Source organism: Xyrauchen texanus, chromosome 19, assembly GCF_025860055.1.
Source record: "Xyrauchen texanus isolate HMW12.3.18 chromosome 19, RBS_HiC_50CHRs, whole genome shotgun sequence".
Taxonomy (NCBI): domain Eukaryota; kingdom Metazoa; phylum Chordata; class Actinopteri; order Cypriniformes; family Catostomidae; genus Xyrauchen; species Xyrauchen texanus.
The window spans coordinates 40,077,383-40,098,169 of NC_068294.1; the positions used below are offsets into that span (position 1 = coordinate 40,077,383).

The 20,787-nt window shown below is 39.8% G+C and overlaps 1 protein-coding gene across 1 annotated transcript in view; it reads right to left on the minus strand.

The window, feature by feature from the left end:
• Positions 1 to 19,042, minus strand: part of nlgn3a (neuroligin 3a) — a 252,206-nt gene extending 233,164 nt beyond the window's left edge. The window contains exon 1 of the mRNA XM_052150107.1: positions 18,817 to 19,042. The gene's annotated coding sequence lies outside the window, so the exon portion shown is untranslated. The remainder of the gene's footprint in view (positions 1 to 18,816) is intronic.
• Positions 19,043 to 20,787: the final 1,745 nt, after the last annotated feature.

A 20,787-nucleotide genomic window follows, 5' to 3' on the forward strand; every position in this document is an offset into this window, starting at 1 on the left:
CCAGACGGGAGGAGGGTAAAGAGTTTGTGTGAGGTCGTCCACAATGCTGGTTGCTTTGCGGTTACAGCGTTTTTTTGTAAATGTCTTTGATGGAGGGAAGAGAGACCCCAATGACCTTCTCAGCTGTCCTCACTATCCTCTGCAGGGCTTTGCGGTCCAAAACGGTGCAAGTCTCAAACCAGGCAGTGATGCAGCTGCTCAGGATGCTCTCAATAGTCCCTCTATAGAATGTAGTGAGGATGGGGGTTGGGAGATGTGCTTTCCTCAGCCTTCGAAGAAAGTAGAGACGCTGCTGGGCTTTCTTGGTGATAGAGCTGGTGTTGAGGGACCAGGTGAGGTTCTCCGCCAAGTGAACACCAAGGAATTTGGTGCTTTTGACGATCTCCACAGAGGAGCCGTCGATGTTCAGCGGAGTGTGTTCACCTTGTACTCTCCTAAAGTCAACAACCATCTCTTTTGCTTTGTCGACATTCAGGGACAGGTTGTTGGCTCTACACCAGTTCGTCAGCCGCTGCACCTCCTCTCTGTATGCTGACTCGTCGTTCTTGCTGATGAGACCCACCACGGTCGTGTCATCGGCGAACTTGATGATGTGATTCGAGCTGTGCATTGCTGCACAGTCGTGAGTCAGCAGAGTGAACAGCAGTGGACTGAGCACACAGCCCTGGGGGCCCCAGTGCTCAGTGTGGTGGTGGTGGAGATGCTGTTCCCGATCCGGACTGACTGAGGTCTCCCAGTCAGGAAGTCCAGGATCCAGTTGCAGAGGGAGGTGTCCAGGCCCAGCAGGTTCAGCTTTCCAATCAGGTGCTGGGGAATGATTGTGTTGAATGCTGAGCTGAAATCTATGAACAGCATTCGAACGTATGAGTCCTTATTGTCTAGGTGGGTGAGGGCCAGATGGAGGGTTGTGGTGATGGCATCGTCCGTTGAACGGTTTGAACGATCACGCAAACTGCAGTGGGTCTAGTGAGGGGGCAGCTGGGTCTTAATCTGCCTCATGACGGGCCTCTCGAAGCACTTCATGATGATGGGTGTAAGTGCGACAGGACGGTAGTCGTTGAGGCAGGACACTGAAGACTTCTTTGGCATGGGGATGATGGTGGTGGCCTTGAAGCACGTTGGAACGACGGCGCTGCTCAGAGAGATGTTGAAGATGTCGGTAAGAACATCTGCTAGCTGGTCTGCACATCCTCTGAGCACTCTGCCAGGAATGTTGTCTGGTCCAGCAGCCTTCCGTGGGTTGACTCTACGTAGAGTTTTTCTCACATCTGCCGTGGTAAGACAGAGCACCTGGTCGTTGGGAGGAGGGGTGGACTTCCTCGCCATCACGTCGTTCTGCACTTCAAACCGAGCGTAGAAGTTGTTCAGCGCATCTGGAAGGGAGGCATCTTTGTCACAGGCAACTGATGTTGTCCTGTAGTTGGTGATGGCCTGGATGCCCTGCCACATGCGCCGCGTGTCACCGCTGTCCTGGAAGTGACTGTGGATTCTCTGGGCGTGTCGGCGCTTTGCCTCTCTGATTGCCTGTGACAGTTTGGCCCTAGCTGTTCTTAGGGCTGCCTTATCGCCTGCTCTGAAGGCGGAGTCTCGGGACCCCAGCAGCGTCGCACCTCCGCAGTCATCCACGGCTTCTGGTTGGAGCGTGTGGTGATGGTCTTGGAGAAAGTGACATCATCAATGCACTTGCTGATGTAGCTGGTCACTGATGCTGTGTATTCCTCCAAGTTGGTAGAATCGCCATATGTTGCAGCCTCCCTGAACATGTGCCAGTCAGTACACTCAAAACAGTCCTGAAGAGCAGAGATGGCTCCTGCTGGCCAGGTTTTCACCTGCTTCTGAAGCGGTTTTGTGCGTCTGACGAGCGGTCTGTATGCTGGAATTAACATAACAGAGATGTGGTCTGAGTAGCCGAGGTGGGGCGGGGCTCCGCCCGTGCAGCGCCTGGGATGTTTGTGTAAACAAGATCAAGCGCGTTCAGCCCCTCTCCTTGCAAAGTCCACATACTGATGGAATTTAGGGAGCACTGTCTTGAGATTTGCATGGTTGAAATCTCCGGCGACAATAAACAGTCCGTCGGGGTGAGCGTTCTGCAGTTCAGCTCATAGCCCCATACAGTTCACAGAGCGCTTCCTTAGCGTTAGCGCTGGGGGAATGTAAACTCGGTTATGCAAACAGTGGTGAATTCCCGTGGTAGATAAAAAGGTCTGCATCTAACAGTCACAAGCTCCAACAGCGATGAACAGTAACTAGAGACTAGCATAGAGTTCTTGCACCATTCCGTGTTGATGTAAACACACAAGCCACCACCGCGAGTCTTACCGCAGAGAGCTGTATTTCTGTCGGCACGAAACGAGGCGAGCCTGTCTAGCTGAATGGCGGCATCCGGAACTCTGTCGCTGAGCCACGTCTCCATGAAAACAAAGACGCAGCAGTCTCTAAACTCACGCTGCGTAGCCTGCTGGAGTCGGATATAGTCCAGTTTATTGTCCAGGGAGCAAACATTTGAGAGCAGGATAGACGGGAGAGCCGGCCGGCTAGGGTTTGTTTTTAGCCTAGCATGGACCCCCACCCTCTTTCCGCGCTTCCGCTTTCTCGCACATCGCTTACGACGTCCTCTCCCCCGGCCACGGGCATCAGGCGACGCCGAGGGCTGGAGGCCTGGTCTCCGCAGCAAGCCGAGTATGCGTAGCGCCTCCTGCAGGTCATCATGTAGCTTGGTTTTTACATGAGTCTTATATTTCAGTAGTGTCTGGCGATGGTAGACACGAACACCGGTTGCTCCGATGTCCATGTGTTGCAAAAGTCGGGCTTTTTTAACAAAAATAGCACCATTGTGGATCCGGAGTGGCCGCTGCGTGCTACCGCGCCGCCATCTCATGCGCCGTCACATGGGGTAACCTCTTTGTGGTAGCGATTAGTGGATCTCACTCTCAATGGGGCACATGGTAAGATGTGTGTGGATCGCGGAGAGTAGCTTGAGCCTCCACATGCTGTGAGTCTCCATGGTGTCATGCATGACGAGCCACGTGATAGAAATGGAGGGAACTGAGACTTGTCCTCCGCCACCCAGATTGAGTAAGGACCTGGTAGTGGTAATTGGGCATTCCAAATAGGGAGAAAATGGGATAAAAACTGTAAAAAGTTTGTAAAAAGTAAACACATAAACACAACAATGCCACTACAACGTGGACTGCCATCTGATTGTTTTGGATCGAATGGATCACATGACTGCGTCAAATGACAACAAATACATCATCGTTTTCAGATATCTCCATTTTTCCTGTCCACACTACAATGCGAAGATTTATCCACTTCGGAAAGCGTTTTCTAAAAGCTCAGTTTTGGCTGGGCAGAAACGCCATCTCAGTGTGGATGCAAGGCCAAAACTTAGAGAAAAATATGCGTTTTCAAACGAAAACAGTATAAACAGTGCCCCAGTAGCCTAATAGTAATGCTTGCCTTTACAAACACCACTAATATTGCATTAAATGCATCTAAAGCTTAGGAAAAGAAAATAGGAATCCGGCAAATGTTACATCACAGGAACCATTTGAATACAGAATCTTGGGTTATTTCTAACACGTTTACTTCAGAGGTCTCACCTTCCTACTTGTATCACAGATGCGCAAGTGTTCTTTAAACAGTCTCTGTATTTGATGTAGTGCTGGCTTGATGTGATTTGTAACCCTGCTGTCCAGCGCAAACCAAGCGTCATGTGTCTATCTGTACTCTCTAACCCTGAAGCTGGAAAGACTTCACTAACCCACAGCATTACTGCAGCCACTCACTCTCCATTTCAAAACATCTCAATCTGTTCCCCATTTATCATCCTGTTTTCCATGTTCACAGGCACGGTGTGTTTCTTGCAACGACCTTAAACTTTCAGGTCTTGTTTGACAAAGACTGGTGGCATTTGTATGTTAATTTCCCTGGGTTTTATGTACAACTTGACCTTGGTTTGAAACTCTGAGAAGAAAAAGGGACGTGGCGGAAAAATGCAAGCAAGCTTGTTCCAGAGCCAGTGATCTGAAACACTGGGTGCTTCAAAACCCTGTTGCTTAAGGTAGCTAAAATCTATTATTAAAATTTATGTCACATACACAATCAGATTTTTTTAGCCTTTTGTTAGCATCACACGTATACCATATATTCATTACTCCTATTTCTTATCCGGGGCAAAATTAAGAATTGTGGCGTTCTAAACTGAACTACAAGCTTCTCATTAGTTAAAAGTACTAGCTAAACTACAGTCAAATTATATATTTTTTAAGTATTTACACTGTAAAAAAAATAAAACATCCTGATGTTTTTACAGGGTTTATACAATAAAGAAAAATAAAAAACTAGCAGCTGTGGTTGCTTGAATAATTATGTAAAATACAGTAAAAATGTAAACAACTTTACAGAACAAACTGTAATTTACAGTTGTAATTTACATGACCACGGTGGCACTGTAATTTTGATGTTAAATTTACTTCTAAAGCTGTAAAAATCTGCTTTTCACTTTATAATGTATTTTTAATTGCCGTAGTAATTAAAAAAGGGCACATGATTACATGAAGTTCACCAATAGTGACTCTTCCTGGAGAAATGACCAATAAACATTTAGAGACAGTGCTCCGTGTCTCCCACACAAACACTAAACGCCATCAGGGTAACACATGTGAAATTAAACTTATGCTAATTATTAAACTAAAATACATTATATATAAAACAGAACACCCCAATGTACGTAACTTATATTAAAAGTAATAAGAAACATAACTATTCCCATAAAATAGTATATAGTTTTTTGCTGTAATTTTAACAATAATTTACTGTAAAAAGTACATGTACTCTCTTATTAAACAATGCACATTTTTACCATCACCATTTACCATACAGGAAAATCATCATTTTTACATCAAAAATGTTTCTATTTTTAAATTTTATTGTAAAAACTTCTGTATTGTTTTTTTTTAAATATATAAAACAAAATACTGTATATTTTACAGTAAATATTCGTTAATCAATTACCGTTTTATTTCTGTAGCATTTTTACAGTCTTTTACTGTAAAAATTACAGAAATGTTTTACAGTGTTGCCTGTTAAAGCCTGTAGACTGATTTTCATGCAAACGGAGCGGGTCGCTTTTGCCGGGAAAATCCAAAGGATGAGACGTTTATGCAATCCCGAGAGCCTTGCCTCAGACAGTAGCTTCTCTTCCGCTATTCAACCACAACAACTGTCTGCAACACAAGGTAACGTTATCTTAGAGATGGATTCCAGCAAACGTCCAGCTCCCTGCACAATACCGACTCCTACACAAACTCAGAGTAAGCCAAAAAAACAAACAAAAAAAAAACATTTATCTACTAAATCCCATCTGGCTAAGCGGAAACATGATCGTGGTCGAGCGAAAACTAGATTGAACATCGGCAGGGCATTTGATTCCTGGAGGGACCTTCGTTCGGTTTTGAGGATCAAAACAGACCCCAAATTGGCGTTCTTCTTATTGGACAGGTAAGCTTACATAACTGCAAAGCATGTGAAATATAGTGCCATAAGGATTGATCTGTGTCATTTTAGCTAACTTGATCTTACCTGCATAGTAACTGTCATAAACAATGTTAATCTGTAATTATTCAGCAAGGTAAACTACAATAACACATGAAATTAATGCTTGACAATGTTCAAGATAATGCAAAAAGCTCAATTCATTAGTGTAACGTAACTTGGTTATACAGAAAATATTTGCAATCTATTATTATAAAACAATAGTGCATCGATATATCATAATGACAGTTGTGATGGAATCACATCAATACTGAACTGTGTCAACATATTTATAATGTACAGCCTATCCACCAAAGTCCAAACAGTCTCGTCATCCACCAGATTTAGCTAACCGCTATCGATGAAGCTGGGTAGCTAGCTAACGCCGACATTGGCATCCTATAAATGTAGTTAATGTAACATGCAAAGAAAAGTGATTACTTCAAACTACAGCCTCACATAGTCAGACCAATATCCACACTTTGTTTTAGCCCTGTTCCAGCACTGGAATGTCAAATATAATATGCAGTCTCAAATTTTCTAGTAAAACAATCATAACTGTGTAATTTTAATTATGCTACCTCATCTGTCAGCATGATGCTGGTGAATCAGGTTCAGGCCGAATCAGGCCGATTTCTCTTCCCAGTCCGCCCCGGTACGTCATTGTTTTGGCCAGTGCTCGAGTCCCTATGGAGTGTGTGCACGAGCACGAGTTGCAGTTCACTTAACGGCCACAGGTGTCAATAATAACATGGGTTTCTGAATTTTTCATACAGCACCTTTAGGTAGTTCAGGTAAGTTGGTATAGTCACATTAATAACAGTTAATGATATAGTTTTACAGCATAACTGTAAAATATACAGGCAACAAAATGCCTCAGTTTACAGTGAATTTCAGTCAACCGCAGCTGCCAGTTTTTTATTGTAAATTTAACAGGATTCTTTTAACAGTGTGCCACCCATTACAACCTTCTTAATTAACGAAAGGATGCTAAAAAGAACCACTATTAAATCCCTAATGGTCGTGACCCACATATAGGTTGATGGAGGCGTTCAAATGTGGCCCATTTGCTGTATTCTGCATAGTCTTCGTGCTAGCAGCTTTTATTAAGCTCTTTAAAAGGCTGCCCTGAGGAATCAATGATAGCCACTGGGAGCCTTAACTCTGTTCATTTATCCAAAGAACTCCACAGCACAATGTCCTTATAACATCAAATAGATAGAGAAAAATATAAAAAAACAAGCTCAGCCTCTTCACCTCATTGGGCAACCATCACAAGACATTGAGAGGCCTTATACTGCATATATAACATACATTCAGGTAACGCTGAATGTTGTGTTATGGAACTGTGCTTTTGTAGAGTATCTCTCGTTTTCTCTACGTCTTTGTTCCTCTCTCTTATTCTCCAGATAGATGGATCATAGAGCCATCTTTTCTAAGAAACAAAAACAACTAATACAATATGCTGTCATACTGATTTAAAGTCCACGTTAAGAGGATATGTTAGGCAACACAAAGCAAACACCAATGTTCAATAAATAACACAATTTATCAATTATTTAATATATTCATTTATTAATATGTGTGAGGAACAGAATGAAAATGAAGTTGTTATTCTCGTGTCTTATAATGTAATTTGTCATGCCCACTTTTACAAAGTTGCACCCTTGGCCACGCCCACAGGCACTTGGTCAGACGGGTAAAGAGGAGAGACGTGTGTCTCAACGGTCATGAGTGATTCTTACACAGAGGACACCTTCCTAAATGTTATAAAGACATAAACATGCACTAGACCAGTGGTTCCCAAACTTTTAACAGGCATGTACCCCCTGAGACATTATAGATCTTCCGGAGTACCCCCAACACCACCAATTGTTAACAACAAGGTTTTTTTTATTTAATAATATTTATTTTTATCAATTTTGTCGAGAATAGTGAATAGAATCATAAAAATATGATACAAATCTCATCAAAAGTCAACATATGATACAAATGTGCTGAATATAATGATTTTAAACAGATATGCACCCAATCTCCACTCTCAAATATTTTGTTAATAGAAAAAGTGCGATCATGTCAGATCAGAATGCCAATGAAATGTTTACCCGGCAAAGCTTTAAAGCACGAGCAAATAATGAACTTTTGTGATTGCGAATAAGTGCAGTGTCATGTGAGTGTAACTCTACCGCTGCATTAACATGTGAAGTGAACGTAGGCTACGTCGAGTTTTATAGTATTGGGACTGAGGACCCAGAACTGTAGCTGATGGAATGTGCGCTGTAGCACGATACTACCATATTTTAGTTTCCATTCTTATTGTGTTTCCACAACAATGTTAGTGAGTAAATCTACTGAAATTGCCACCATAACAGTGGAGTGTGATGTGTTAGATGTAGGGCTACCACATTTTTAAATTACTATTAGTAGAAGTTCATATAATAAAATACGTAGACCTACGCCAAAAAACTAGTTGAGGATAAATTCTTTAAAATTGGGCAATTCCAGCGTTATGGACGTGACATTTGCAGTCAAAACTTGAAATATAAATTCTCAGAAAATGCATTTAATACTGAAACGTCTGTTTATATATCCATACTCCCTTAATAAAGCTCCAGACATTAGAAAAATATCAGTCTACACATGCGTTTTATATTTAATATGAGGGAAATACACATGTGATGTGACACAAAAAATCTTTAACTTTTAGGTGGCAAAATATGTTTGAGTAATTCTATGAACTACACAGCGCAAAACAAAAGTAATACTACCCACCGGATGAGGGTCGGCCTCCACAGAACTTAACATATTATTTTTATTTAATTTTTCGTGTTCGCATTTATGAGGAAAAAAACAATGTTACGGACGTGACAGTTCTCCGTTACGGACATGACCGCTCTGAAAGTGACTTTAAAACTTTCTTTAAAGTGAATTTCGTTTTTTATTAATTGTATCTTAATTTTAATCAATGTTTCATCAACCAATTGCCTAGATTTAATAAATAAGAAGTAAATATAGTAGAAAATAGATCATCATGACACGGAGGCGCCGGCGCGTGAACTGGACTCTCGTCTAATAATTGAACCGAAACACAGCGTATAAGGTACTTTGCCTCACAGGCCTGAGAAATATATAGAAAACTTGAAATGTCTACTTTTTAACAGAACAATTCAAAACGAAAGAAATAAGACTCTCTGCTTATGTAATCCGTATGAAATGTGCATTTCTCTCTGGCGCGTTCACTACTGAAGATCGCGAGTCAACATCGCCAACTTCATCTTTGCAGCCGACATAGACAAACACTTGTTTATTAATAAACAATTAAAATGTCTCCTTGCTATATTTGACATATTCATAATCATTACTTTTGCCGGTTCTTTGTGGCAGCTTTTAGATAGGCTACTTTATTGGCAGCGCCACCCTTGCATGTTACATGAACGCGTCACCACTGCATCAGCACCGAAAACATCAGCACCGAAAAAATCGTGATACGAACCGAATTGTAGGTTTGGTCTATTGTTACAGCCCTAGTAAGATGAGAAAGCAGGAGTTTAGTCGTTTGGTTGTAAAAAAACCAATGGCTATCTGAACATCTTTGCCAAGCGCAAACCAGTACAGAAGTAATCAATAAATTATCGGGGAGGGTCATGCCTTTTTTCACAATCATTTTGGAGGGTTATAGAAAAAATTATTGCTGGCGAAGGGAGGGTCAAGTCTTTTTTTACTACAGATCTCAAAACTCCTCCAGTAGCCCCTTAAATAAAAAACGAACAGTCCCTTATATATTTTTTCGCGTACCCCCTGAAATCAGTCCACGTACCCCTGGGGGTACGCGTACCCCAGTTTGACAACCGTGGCACTAGACAAACTGCTTTGACCGTTATCATGCATCTCGCTCCACTTTTATAAGACATGTGAAGAGCGGAGGAGGGCGGGGCCTGGCTGGAACAGAGCGTGCCCAGTACCAGTCAGCCTGATGGGGGCGCGCGAGGGATAAATGTGGCCGGTGATGACGGTTCGAGAGAGAGAGAATATGACATGGAGCTGCTCTGTGTTTATGTTTGTGTGTTTTTCATTCAGTTTGTTATTAAAACTATAATTTATATTGCCAAGCCGGTTCTCGCCTCCTCCTTGCCCTTTAACCCGCTTTACAATGTGATGTCAAGTTATAATTCTTAAAATAAGACCCAATTCTGTGTCTGGCAGTTTTGAGTATAAACTGCTCCAGGGTGCATTTTTGCTCCTCTCTGCACTTTTTTTGTCTATGTAAACATGCACTAGATGGACATCTTGGATCGTTTTGATGATTCCAGAGATGTGTGCCACATTTTTAGAGCGCAAATTTTATTACTGTGTCTGTTCTACTCTATTCAACTACTCATCCGCTGGCTGAGAGAACTGAAGGCCATCCTGTATGTAAACAGACATGGGAGATGTGAGATGTAACACCTGTGAATATCAGTACCTCTGCTTTGGCCTGTTGAAGCACCTAAACATCAGGAAAAGGCCAACTGAAGGCTCCTGATCATGTCAGTGCAGTTTGCATTACGTTTATGGCTGACGATTTAACACGTTAATTCAGTGCGATTAACAGTATACAAAAATAACGCATTAAAAAATTAACCCAATTAATTATATCCTTGAACCATAATAAGGAAGATCCCTGTGCAATTCAAGTTTGAAGTACCACCTGATCTCTCCAGGGGGTAGTAAGCAAAACTTCAGCTGTAAAGGCAACGCACAGTTTATACAGAGAACAAACCAACTCTTCAGTAGGCAACACAGCACTGAATGCAAGAATTATTGTTCTTGCGTTCAAAACATAGCTTGATGATGCACAAATCTGAACATAGGGATCTCAAGACATGTTTATAAGTATTAAAATACGTTTTACCTGACACAGTGTCCTAGAAATGGTATGTTTATGATGCAACGCAACCAAAGTGCATCGAAAAACGAGGGTGTCAAACAGAGGGCCAGAGACAGGGTGGAAAATTAGCACATATTAATAAATTATGATTGTTTTAGTACAAAATAAGCTTTACTAACATTATAAGTGGACCACAAGGAAGGTAATACAATTATTAAAAGAGTATGTCATGACCCCTTTAAAGCAGATCGGAAGTGATATATAACTTTTGCCTATTCATCATCTTATACCTTAACAAAAGACGGCAGAGTTATAAGCCCCTTCCTTAATTCTACTTAAATTGTCATCTCCTGATTGCCTACTGAAGAGCTGATTTGAATTAAATTTAAGTTGTAACTTTTTTAGCCATGAACGCTCAGAAAGGGCAAAACCAGCTGCTCAAGACAACGAGATCATTAACATCTGAAGTGGCAACAACTTAAGAATCGAATCCCCTCTGATAACTCTAACCCTGTCTGTGCGTCTGCATATGATTACTGACCTGCTGTCATTTTATTTGTGTGCTACAGTAAAAATGAAAGTAGAAGCGTTGCATTTGTATAACAGTACAACATAGCTGATGCAAGGTCATTTGTCCAACCCTTTCAATAGTAGTAGAGGAATAAGGGTCCTGGAATAAAGGCGTCCTTGTCCTCTCGGGAAGACCAGCATTTTAGTGTGCTTTATGTGAGTATAAGAGGTCTTTTCAGACAAGGTCAGGGGAATGCAGGCCGACACCATTTAGATTCCATTCCAGTTGCTTTTTAGTGGTGTCCCGCTTGCCAAGACACTGCTATGAAGTGGATGTGTGAGTTTATCTTTTCAACAAGATTTTCCCTTGTAGCCTTCAAACAAATCTGTTTCCACATGCTCCTAGTTACTAGTATGTTGCAAAAGATATGAATTATTTCAAGTTGTTTCGTTATCTCCATCAAATACCAAAAGCCCCTCTAAAACCCTTTTAGCTTTGAAAGCACATTCACATTTATTCCAGTTAAGTCAGGTGTAAGCCTGGATTGACCTTTGTGATTGATAGAAAATCTCATGGGTCTCGTAGAGGACACAGGGAGACATGTTTAAAAGAAAAGCTTGTATGATACTGGTCTGTGTTAAATATTTGAAATGGCTATAAAGCCTGTGTGTGTGTTACAAAAGCATTCACAAGTGAGTTAAACTACATAGACAACCACTGTATTCTACCGGAATAGCAGCAGCGCTTTCAGATAGCAAGGGTCGTTTACATGCCACACTTGCAGGATGCAAGTAAAGAGTTCTGAATACAAGCAAAAGAAATATGGATGTTGAAATGGTGTGTAAAATAAACCCTATTATCTATTTACACTATCATTTACACTAAAATGGTACAGGCACTGTGTTTGCGTTAGATCGTGTTGTCAAATTAGTAAAAAGTGGTAAAACTGTAACACTATTGTCCATTTTGAGCACACGATTATTGGCCACCTTAGGGAAGATCTTTGCTCAACCAGGAAGAGAAGAAAATCTTTGAAGGACGAGAGAAGGTCAAGAGGTCAGTTCTGCCTGGTGTCTTTTAAATGGCACTTAAAGAGCATCAGGTTCACCAACTGTTGTGTGTTTTGGTGAGACGTATTCACACACACTCACACATAACAAAGAGACATGTGGAATAGAGATACAAAAATAAATGATAAACTTTTCAATTATACAAACACATAATTTCATGTCCTCTCTCTCTCTCTCTCTCTCTCTCTCTTTATATATATATAGAAATCTGATATATGGCCATATATGAACATATACACTCACCTAAAGGATTATTAGGAACACCTGTTCAATTTCTCATTAATGCAATTATCTAATCAACCAATCACATGGCAGTTGCTTCAATGCATTTAGGGGTGTGGTCCTGGTGAAGACAATCTCCTGAACTCCAAACTGAATGTCAGAATGGGAAAGAAAGGTGATTTAAGCAATTTTGAGCGTGGCATGGTTGTTGGTGCCAGACGGGCCGGTCTGAGTATTTCACAATCTGCTCAGTTACTGGGATTTTCACGCACAACCATTTCTAGGGTTTACAAAGAATGGTGTGAAAAGGAAAAACATCCAGTATGCGGCAGTCCTGTGGGCTGAAAATGCCTTGTTGATGCTAGAGGTCAGAGGAGAATGGGCCGACTGATTCAAGCTGATAGAAGAGCAACTTTGCCTGAAATAACCACTCGTTACAACCGAGGCATGCAGCAAAACATTTGTGAAGCCACAACACGCACAACCTTGAGGCGGATGGGCTACAACAGCAGAAGACCCCACCGGGTACCACTCATCTCCACTACAAATAGGAAAAAGAGGCTACAATTAGCAAGAGCTCACCAAAATTGGACAGTTGAAGACTGGAAAAATGTTGCCTGGTCTGATGAGTCTCGATTTCTGTTGAGACATTCAGATGGTAGAGTCAGAATTTGGCGTAAACAGAATGAGAACATGGATCCATCATTTACATTTACATTTATGCATTTGGCAGACGCTTTTATCCAAAGCGACTTACAGTGCACTTATTACAGGGACAATCCCCCCGGAGCAACCTGGAGTTAAGTGCCTTGCTCAAGGACACAATGGTGGCTGTGGGGTTCAAACCAGTGTCCTTCTGATTACCAGATTACCAGTTATGTGCTTAGACCACTACACCACCACACTCACTTGTTACCACTGTGCAGGCTGGTGGTGGTGGTGTAATGGTGTGGGGGATGTTTTCTTGGCACACTTTAGGCCCCTAAGTGCCAATTGGGCATCGTTTAAATGCCACGGCCTACCTGAGCATTGTTTCTGACCATGTCCATCCCTTTATGGCCACCATGTACCCATTCTCTGATGGCTACTTCCAGCAGGATAATGCACCATGTCACAAAGCTCGAATCATTTCAAATTGGTTTCTTGAACATGACAATGAGTTCACTGTACTAAAATGGCCCCCACAGTCACCAGATCTCAACCCAATAGAGCATCTTTGGGATGTGGTGGAACGGGAGCTTCGTGCCCTGGATGTGCATCCCACAAATCTCCATCAACTGCAAGATGCTATCCTATCAATATGGGCCAACATTTCTAAAGAATGCTTTCAGCACCTTGTTGAATCAATGCCACGTAGAATTAAGGCAGTTCTGAAGGCGAAAGGGGGTCAAACACAGTATTAGTATGGTGTTCCTAATAATCCTTTAGGTGAGTGTACAGTACATACAATTAAAGTTCATATATTTGAGCATATAAACTATGTAATAAAAATCACATAAAGGCAGCATAAAATAAATTATCCAGTGGTTCAAGCAATGCAATCACTTTGGGTGAAAAACAGATACAAATTTGAATCCTTTTATACTCTAAATCTCCACTTTCAGAATGTGAAAGTGAAAGTGGAGATTTATGGAAAGAAATGACTTAAATATCGATCTGTTTCTTTCCTACACTTATCATATTGCTTCTAAAGATATAGATTTAACCACTGGAGTCTTATGGATTACTTTTTTGGTGCCTTTATGTGATTTTTGGAGCTTCAAAGATCTGGCCACCATTCACTTGCATTGTGTGGACTTACAGAGCTGAGATATTCTTCTAAAAAAGTTTGTTTGTGTTCAGAAGAAAAACTAAAGTCATAAACATGAGGGTGAGTAAATTATGACAGAATTTCATTTTTGGGTGAACTGTCCCTTTAAATAAATAATCTTTGCATTACAGTAAATTGCCGTGTAGTACAGAACTAAGTGTATTACAGTAATGACAATGAACTAAGAATCACCTTTTAGAATAAACAAACTAAAAAATAAAACATCCAACATATTATGGTCATGCAAATGAATGGGAATTGCATAATTTTCTTTATGCAAACTATATTAACTCCTTATGTTTTTCTTTTGACTTGGGGGTGAAATATGGCCTGGACATGTTTTTGTGAGATTCACTCATAAAGCCATCAAACGTAAGCCCTAAACTTCTACCTGAAACACCATACATTGAGTGTTTTCTACTACCTGCATTCTGTAAGACAGTTAAGAAGTAAACCATTTCAGATTCCCTCAGTACCGATTGAGCAGGTAAGCAGAAAACCACATCAGTCACTGTTTATTTTCAGTTCTTTACCAGGTCCTGAGGTATATTTGTATATGTTACTGTTTTGCTGAACCTCAGAGTTTGATGAATTACTGTCTACTGAGTGACCTTCATGTGAGCAATGGCAATAGTCCAGTGTTTTTTATTCAGGGAGGTCAATAAAAATGACTGGAAGTATACATCACCTGGTTTGATCTAACAGGGAAAGAGTGCAGATGCAGAATTAATGCTGTTGGGGTTTCTTGTTTTCTTGAGATTCCCATTCTGATCTCAAATACATGACATCAGAGTGTCCTCATCACACAGAGAATAGAACATTGTTGTAACAAAGACAGCAAAAGCCAGAAGCAAGCAATGATACGTTGAAGGATAACATATTCAGCAAGATATCTGACCATACTAAGTCCATTTGAAGAGTAAACAATCCTGAATAAATATAGGAAATGTGATGGTCCCAGCATGTTATTGTGTAATCATGGGTCAGTGCTCTATGATTGAAAACCAATACTAATCAATGACATGACATATCTAGGGCCAGTAAGGAATACAGTTGACCAGTCTGTTTGGACACACTTAAAAGAATCTGCTTATCTTAACTGCTTGGAAATAGTTTTGATGAATAAATGGTGCATATATATGAATTTCTTTACAAAAAAAATACAAAATATTTAAGGAATATTCAAGGTTCATTACAATTTAATCTCAATCGACAGCATTTGGGGTATAATGTTGATTACCACAAAGATTCATTTCGACTTGTCCCTCCTTTTCAGTGAGACAAGTGCCTCACTGTAACATAATTTTTTTTTTTTGTGGTTATCAACATTATGCCACAAATTACATTGTTTACGCTTGTGCATCAATAAAAAAAGTTAATCAGATGTCCTTAGAGGACAAACATGTCTGCATCAAAAAACTGCCATAATAATATTATATATTAATATTATTTTCCTCTTTGAATAAGTAATTTTTTTAAACAGCATCAGTCCTGATCATAACTACCAAATATTCATTCATTTTCAGGATTTTAACCCTTTAAATGCCAGTTTGTTTACATAATGTTGTTTTTCACTCACACACACACACACACACACACACACACACACACACACACACACACACACACACACACATACACTTTGGTCTACCTATTATTATGAGGACTTTCCATAGACATAATGATTTTTATACTGTACAAACTATAGATTCTATCCCCTAAACCTAACACAACCCCTAAACCTAACCCTCACAAAAAACGTTCTACATTTTTACATTTTCAATAAAACATTGTTAAATAAGTTTTTTAAGCTATTTAAATTATGGGGACACTAGAAATGTCCTCATAAACACATTTATAGCATAATACCCTTGTAATTACCAGTTTGTACCCTAAAGAATTGTCCTCGTAAACCACCCAAACCTGCCCACACACACACACACATTTCTCAATACACACATACACAACACACTCTGACATTCATACCAAAACACCCACACAATTTGAGTTTTATTTATTTTTAATTTATTCAATTGGTCTGCAGGTCTCTGTAATATAGCAAACAGAAAATAGGAAAAAAGCATGTACTTGCTCCATAGGCTAAACATGAGAAACATGGCGCCATCTGGTGGAAAATATTAAATAAATTAAATCTTGAAGCCAGGGCTCCGGAATGAAAGCATAATATCATAGAATTCTTGATGTTATGCTTTATTGGCACTGGGATCAAATGTTGCAGTTTTAATGGGTTTTAATGGGGACATTTTTGTCCTGAAGTTCCTGAGTGTAACTATTTTGTGTACACAGTGTGTTATAGATGTATTATAGAAACTGAGCATTTTTGCAGTTGGCATTAACAGCCTTTACTGATAAAAAAAAATAAAATAATGAAAAAGACAAAAATGTCCCGAACGTCGCACAAGGGTTAAACCTCGCAATAATGACATTACAGTTAAAATGGCATTATGCCTTTAATTACATTGTTTGATTAGGATGATAAAAGGACGAGTTAGAGCTGATGGTGAAGGAAAAGCTGTGAACAAGTGTTCAGTGATTTTAAAGAAGCTCACATTCTGATTTGCATAAAGTGTTTTTGTCAGTGCTTAATTCCCATCCATCTATTGTAATAATAAAGAAGATATGTCCAAACGTTTGACTTATAGTTTAAAGTTTTGTATCTACAATTTTGAATGTATCTCATCTGACTGAAAGAGACCAGCCTGTTTCTAACTACTGTACAGGCTTCTCTTTAAATTAAAAATAGAAATGACAAGGCAGCACAGAGCTCAGAACTTTGGATGTAACCATCAGAATGGATTTAAATCAACAGGAACTTGAAAAATACCGATCTACGAGGCCAAAATACCAATAAAGACATTGAAAGAGAGGAAATTCACAAGCAGGACCGTGCATAATCCTTCAAAACACCAAATGTCAGACCACAAACCGGCTTTCTCCGAGAAAAGAAAAAAAACCCAAACATAAATTAAGCAAGCGTGAATGGCAGAGCTACGGAATTAGGCTGATCAGCTTGTTACTTTGGAGATACCATATAAACTTGTCTAAGCTTACTTTGACCAATCGAAATGTCTTAGGTTTCAGTGTATTTTGTAACAAATAAAAAACCCAAACGTCAAACCCTAACCTTAACCTTAACCCTTCTCTAGTGAGAACTGAAATATGCTTTTCACTGATAGGGAATGCCAACAGTAATCCCTTTTAATGCATCTCCTTTACAAACAACAACTGGTTATTCACCAAATCACCATGACAACTCCAAGGCACATCTCTCTCTCTCTCTCTCTCTCTCTCTCTCTCTCTCTCTCTCTCTCTCTCTGCTTTGCAATTCAGTTCTTTCTCACAAGTCTTTCAACAACAGTATGAGTCTCCACAACCATGTCCTTGAAAGTAGAACTGTAAGGCCAATTAAAACGGTTGTAAACAGTATTTCATATGGCTGTATTTCTATTCATAAGAAGCAACCAAACACTGAAGATTTGCTGAATATGAGCATACTGTATATAACACATATTAAAACCCAGGATATCAATATTAATACGATTGCATTGCTCCCTTTACTTCCATATAGAGAGTTCTACATTATTTATTTATGCATGCATGCATGCATAATGTCCTCATAATTACTATACAAGCAAAATATTATCAATGATTAGGCAATATTGCAAAGCAGATCTGAGTCTGAAGACATCTCTCCCTTTACAAAGTGTGCATGCAATCTGGTGGAAACATAAATCCAATCATAAACTCGTAATGGCATTCACGCGTAAAATGAACGCATCGTGCAGCAGCAGGTAACAAAATTAAGCGACAAAATTAGAACGCTCCCGTTAAAATCAACAGCTGTCTGGTGTTGACATATCAAGCGCGCGACACGTCTTTCGAGGTTGCTGATGGAATCCTGACGTCGCCACAAGACCAATCAAGACTTTTTGTGAGCGAGCGGCGGAACGTGACGCGACAATATCAGAACGCTTCAGTTTAAACACCTAAACGAAGCTGCGCAAACTGAAATCATGACGCATATTCCAGACGTTTGCACTCGGTAAACCAATCAAACACTTTTTAAGCAATCAACGGGGGCCGTCTCTACAAGTTTCAAGCGACTGTTTGTGCGCCTTGACGCGTCTTTCGGCGTTGCGGATGGAAAACTGGCGTCGGCACCTAGTCGACCAATCAAAATACTTTTTTTAGGCGAGCAGAGGGACGCGACGCGGTAGGGGAAACGCGTTTTTGAGGGTGTCCGCGCTGTTTTGCAATTGTTTTTATATGTAAACATGCGCTGGACGGATGTCTTTGATCGTTGCGTTGCGTCTAGACGTTTTTAAGACGCCTTGTCAGGGAAGAATAACGTCAACTTTTAAAGACGCGTCTCGAGACACTTGCGTTCTGCTTTTTTAGCGTTAGTTCTGAACGGCCCATTCAATTGATTCGCTTATGATAAAAAGAGCGTTCTCGTTTTTTTCGCGTCACTTAATTGCAGCGTGTATTGGGATGTAACAAGTGCAAAGGCTCATCATTCACATCTCCCGTTACTTTTACCGGCAGCGCATCGCAGTCTGCCAATTTCACTTCAAGCCCACTTCATCTATTCTTCACCGCAGAACAATAACTAAGGAATGGCTATTGAAGTCAACATTCATACAGTAAGTGGCAACATATGAGATCTCATAGACATCCACTAAAATAGCAGTGCGTAATCCTTACTGCACAATATATCCTCATAATGGTGTCTGATAAATTTATCAACATTTAAAAATCATTATTTTAACAAGGAACTCACCTGCATTGATGCAATATCAAATCTCCCATTCCTGGTATTCCCTTTTCCACGAGAAAAAAAAAAAAAAGCCTTGGTATAATCCTTGGCAGTTACGTTTAAGATTTCCTCGCACTGTTCTTCATGCAATTCGCGCAACCTTTTCCAGCGAACGCATCCTTCATCCTTTACACTCCTTCACATTCGCGTGTTTTTCCTGCGTGTAAGATCCTGATGCTCTGGTCCTGCGTGTTCGTGAGCTCCCTACACGAGCCTCACGACTCGAGTGCGCGCTGCGCGGACACGCTTGAGTGTTCGGGAACGCCAGCACAGGCGCGGGTTACTAGGAAACCAAATGCGCGTACTCACGCTGCATTTAAGAAAGAGGGGCGTACGGGCAGCACTGCTTTTCAGGACATCTCTATAGAGCTTTTTGTGATGATTAGGATTGCATTTTTACTATAAAACTCCAATAAACGCTACACTCAAATAACAGAATAAAAATAACACAAATAGGCTACTAAGGAGATCTCAATGTGACTCATTTGTGCTTTATATACACCATTTTTATAGGGGGAAACTTGCTGTAAATTGACACATTTTGTCACACATTTACTTCTAAAAGTAGGTTTATTTATTTATTTTAAATGTAGGAAAAGACACATAATTTGAAATTCTGACTACAAAAATATATTAAACATTTCCACAATTATTGCCCATGAAAAAGAAAAAGACTGTTTGGGGTAAGTTGTCACAATAGAAACACACTATTTATTGAAGCATTTATTTGTAATTATAAAGTAATAATATCTAAAGTAAAAAAAAAAAAGCAACCACAGCATATATAAAATGTATTATAGGCTACTTAATGTTTTTTTTAGCTTAATTTAAATAGTAAGACAATTATTAAAACACAAAACAATTTATTAAACAACAAAAAATGGAAAAGGTATCACAAAATTGTCAAACAACTGAATTATTTGTATAAATTTACAACATACAGAACATTTGACAACCAGTGTTGGGTAATCCAATTACAAAGTAATTAGTTAATGTAATATAATTACTTTTTTGTTAAAAAAAGTAGTTTAATGCATTACATTTGAAATTCTTGAAATCAGATTACAGTTACTATTAATTTAATTACTTTTAAGTACATTATAGAGTTATGCTTATTTAAAATATATTATTTATGTAGAATACATGAATTATGGCCCTGTAATGAGTCATTGTGAAAGAGAAATCTGAGATGCTGAGTGTGACTTATCATTAAGGAATATATATAGACATTATGTTGAATTTGTTGAGCAGAAAAGTGTTAAGAAAGTAACTTAACATTAATGTGATTACTTTTTCAATGAAGTAATTAGTAAAGTAATCTGATATAATAATTAGTAATTTGTAGTGAATTACTATTTTTTAGTAACTTACCCAACACCGTTGACAGCTTGCCCCAATATACAATGCCTGGCCCAAAAAAAAAAAAGTCCCATATGCTATTATTTAATTGGACCGCCTTTAGCTTTGATTATGGCATGCGCTCGTCATGGCATTGTTTCGACAACCTTATGCAACGTCAAAACATTTATTTCCTTCCAGAGTTGCAGTAATTTTTGGCCATGACCTTGTATTGATTAAGGGAGAGTCGAACCACTCCAAAGACATTCAGTGGCGTTAAGGTCAGGACTCTGTGGTGTCCAGATCATGTGTGAAAATGATTCCTCATGAACCACTCTTTCGCAATTTGAGCCTGATGAATCTTGACATTGTCATCCTGGAATATGCCCGTGCCGTCAGGGAAGAAAAAATCTATTGATTGGATAAACTGGTCATTCAGTACATTCAGTTAGTCAGCTGATTTCATTTTATTGTCGCAACAGCCAAGACCTGACCAATTGAAGCAACCCCAGATCATAACACTGCCTCCGGTGGCTTGTACAGTGGGCACTATGCATGACGGGTCCCTTTTTGCCCATCACTTTGGAATAGGGTAAA